Genomic DNA, 3,729 nt, shown 5'->3' with positions numbered 1-3,729 from the left:
TATCACGTGCTCACTGCTTCATTTACCACTGGTTAATCTGTTTATGTGTCTGTGAACAAGCCCAAGGAGCTAGCAAGTGCACTCAAATACAGCTGTTCTATGTAGCTGTCCAATTTCTGTATCAGTTTTCATTGTGCAGGTATTCAAATATGATTATGTGAAGACTGGTACAAAAAACTACGCAGGTGGATGAGTCAGTCAGATCTCTTGCAACTCAGGCAACTTGGCATCATGGCAAATTGGGAGCGGGAGCCATTGGGAAATCCACAGTGCCATTAATATAATCGTTTGGTTCTTCTTAATCCTCCACGTTTGTTGCTTTTTTCCATTTCCTCCCCCTGCCTCTTGTAGGAAAGTTGAATGTTCCTTTCCAAAGGATTAGATTTTAAAGTGTTTGGGGCCAAATCCTATTAATCCCATTACATGTCTAAGTGTCTAAATGTAATCCTATTCCATTCGGCACAAGTCCTGAAAAACTGTGAATACATCTACTTTTGTAGCACCTTTTCATTTTAGCCTGTAGACTAAAAACCAAAAGTGAAAGGCAAAAGGAAAAGCCATATATTTTATGCATTAACAGCTTTTCAGGGAGTAGAACAGGATAGAATAGGATTGCACTTTCATACCCAATAAGTGGAATAGTGTCTGGCTCTTTTTTTTTTTTTTACTTAGTGATACGTGCCCAGGGACGTTAATTGCAATGGACATGTTGCTAGGTGTGGACGTGCAGAGACACTTAAGGCAGAAAAGCTGCTATGAACAGTACATTGTATTCCTTGTAACAGGTTAGGGCAACCATGATGCCAGCTGCTTACATATTCACAGGTAAAAGAAAGGCCTCGCCCTTGGAGATCAAGAAAATTCTCAACAGATTATCAAACTGTACTGAGTAGAAAGCCTTGTTTCATAGGATATAAGCTTTTTTTTCCCCCTGAAAATTACCTTAATACATTAAATTTCATGGGCCATACTGTTACCCTGCTGGGATGAGGCTGGAAGACCCCAAAATGCTGTAAAATTGATTGAGGTTCCAGTTAATATTTCAAGGGGCTAAATGGTTCTTGAAAGGTATGAGGAGTCAGAAATTATATGTAACCCTCAGGTCCTGCATGTCCACTGGAAAGAATTTTGTAGGCTGAAGTCATATAGAATTCAGTGGGGGGGCTGCATACCAGTGACAGGAGGGTGCTTTTCCTTCATCTATACCTCTCTCCCAACCTCTCTCCCTCTAAGGGGGATTGTGCTTTGACTTTTGGGGGAGTCTGCAAAAAAAACTGGGCCACCCATCACAATGCCCAAATAAAATCGGAGAGACCGCCCCCCCCAGGTTATGATTTTCAGATCTTACAGGGGGCTCTCATTTCTTGCGGTGGGAAAGGGGGGGGATTAGCCCCCTTCGAACACCCTTGTCATTTGAACCCTGGATTCCATCACAAAATGCCAGGGAGGGGGGAGGCTCATGATGCTAGGCTCCATAGTTGGCTTCCCCCTCTGTGTCTTTTCTTTCCATACCCCCTGTCTGGCACTCCTCTCTACATACAGAAAGAGAGGAGACAATAAGGCCTCCTGTGATTTTAATAGACATCAGCTTTCAGGCCAGAGATTGGCATTACGCTCTGGATGGTTTCCAAAGGATTTTTAATATATAATTTCTTTGTTCTCCTCCTTAATCTTCTTTTCCAACCTTAGCATTTAGTGTAATTAAACTCTCTCTTGCCTAGACTTTTTTTTGGAGGAAAAGGAGAGAAATGAGACATTTTTCCTGGCAGGTGGGTATTCCCACAGCTCTCCTTGTAACAGCACTATGTTTCCAGTGCAGAAGACAGACTCAGCAAGAAGAGGAGAGTGAAAGTTGAATGTACTCTTTAAATGGCTTCCAGGCACTGTCTCGTGCCAGTCCAAATATTTGTTTTTTTTTCTTAAGTAGAATTCATTGACCCCCTCACTAAAAATGTCTATCCAGTGTGATTTCCATCAGATGGATAGTGACCTTGTTTTCTTCTTCAAACCTTTTCTTTAAGTGTTGTTTCAAACTTAATTCCGTGCTGTCACATCACATGCAGCTTTTGCCAGTCCCATCTGCTGAGGAACACAGCTGGGAGGCTAAAGCCACTTATGATGCCTTGCACTCAAGAAACACTCATCTTAAAACAAATCTCTTTAAAATATACTGCCAAATGCTATCTTTATAGATCTCTCAGCTTAATGTCACAGAAAAGGACCAGAAACATGATGGGTATGGAAAGAAGTGATTGCTACCTGCCCATCTGATGCTAAATGGGGATTGCTAATTAGGGAAATTCTCTAATTCGAAATTATTCACTGATCCACCCATTGCTATTTTTAAACATAGTAATCCTTTCCTCGTGCTTGCTGAAACTAAACGTCTGGAAGCAAGAAGAATGGTTTGAAGGAGTAAAAAATGAGCAGAGCATTTGAACAATGCTATATAATTCTCTTCCTGCACTATGAGCAGTCAAATTAGGCTACTTTAAAATTAGCTATAATTTGCATAACATATTTTACTGTTATAATTCACTGTCTGTATTTATAGCCATTTCATAACAAAAATCAAGCTTTTTTTTGTTGCTAGAGTATGTGATTTGTATGAAAACTGTGTCTAAATCATACCATGTTTTTTTCAGAAGAAAAATCCAGACAAAGGGGCATTGTAATATTGCAAGTTTAGAACACTGTATAAGATCATTCCAGCTCCTGTGATTGAGTAGTTGATTCATTTACCAATGCTTTTGCTTTCCCCACTTAACTAAACAAAGCAAAACTTTTTGCAATAACTGATCATCTGAAATAAAATACACACGCACATCACAGCTCAGAATTAAGACTGACTAGAAATCAGTCGAAAAAGCACAAAACTTTGGGATATTTGCATATTCATCAAGAAGAGAAGAAGAAACTAAATGCCAATGTTCTGCTAAGGAAGTTAGTTACCTGGCCTCAGAAATCACTGCATTAGCAGAGTGCACCAAATAGACCCAGAGATAAAAGGTCATTTATTGCACATTGTATTTTTCAGAGATTTAAGCTGTAATGGCCCAGATATGTCTTTACCTTGCCTTGGAATTGCCACTCAGCAACAGGTACCTCATCGGAGACTGTGCTAGCCTGAAAATTTTCTGAACAAAATTTGCAGAAGCTCTGTGTGGCCATTCTGTATTCCAGAACAATCTGAGGGAGCCATCTCATCTTATCAGTGCATTAAGCAGAAGCGCACATTACTGCTCTCCCACCTGGTGAGTGAGGTTTAAACCAGTTTTAATTGGTTCAGTTGGTGCAAAACATTTACAGATCCTGTGTATTCATCACTAACATAGCTTTTTATGCATGTTTCACATGAAAGAATTATGACCACCTCTGTGGCATGTTATTCTTCTGCACTGTTGTTATTCCTATTTCTATGGTGTATTTAAGGAGAGAGAGGACTAGTGCTTCTTAAAAGTTTACGGTATTCCATTTGTTCCAGGCAATTTACATTGTTTCTACCACCTCTGGAAAAGTGAAGATGTTTGGCAGAAGATTTTTTAATAAAGTATCTGTTAAAGCTTAATAGATTGATCTGATGTGTGACAAGCATAAGAGTTTCTTTCTGCATATGGAGCTGTGTTTTTTTGTAGAGGCTTTTTTCTTTCTTTCTTTCTTTGGTTTTTTTTTTTGGACTCTAACAGCCAAGCCTGGTCTCTAGGCATTTCTTGTTCATCATTACCTTGA

The 3,729-nt window shown here is 39.5% G+C and overlaps 1 long non-coding RNA gene across 2 annotated transcripts in view; it reads left to right on the top strand.

Moving 5' to 3' along the window:
- The first annotated feature begins 2,932 nt into the window (after positions 1–2,932).
- The window catches only part of LOC109297466, a 108,100-nt gene continuing 107,303 nt past the window's right edge, over positions 2,933–3,729 (top strand). For both annotated transcript variants that reach the window (XR_002097322.1, XR_002097321.1), the window contains exon 1: positions 2,933–3,254. This is a non-coding gene — a long non-coding RNA (uncharacterized LOC109297466). The remainder of the gene's footprint in view (positions 3,255–3,729) is intronic.

Source organism: Gavialis gangeticus, unplaced genomic scaffold (genome assembly GCF_001723915.1).
Source record: "Gavialis gangeticus isolate Ggan-Ray unplaced genomic scaffold, GavGan_comp1, whole genome shotgun sequence".
NCBI classification, from domain to species: domain Eukaryota; kingdom Metazoa; phylum Chordata; order Crocodylia; family Gavialidae; genus Gavialis; species Gavialis gangeticus.
This window is presented reverse-complemented; position numbering and strand designations above follow the sequence as displayed.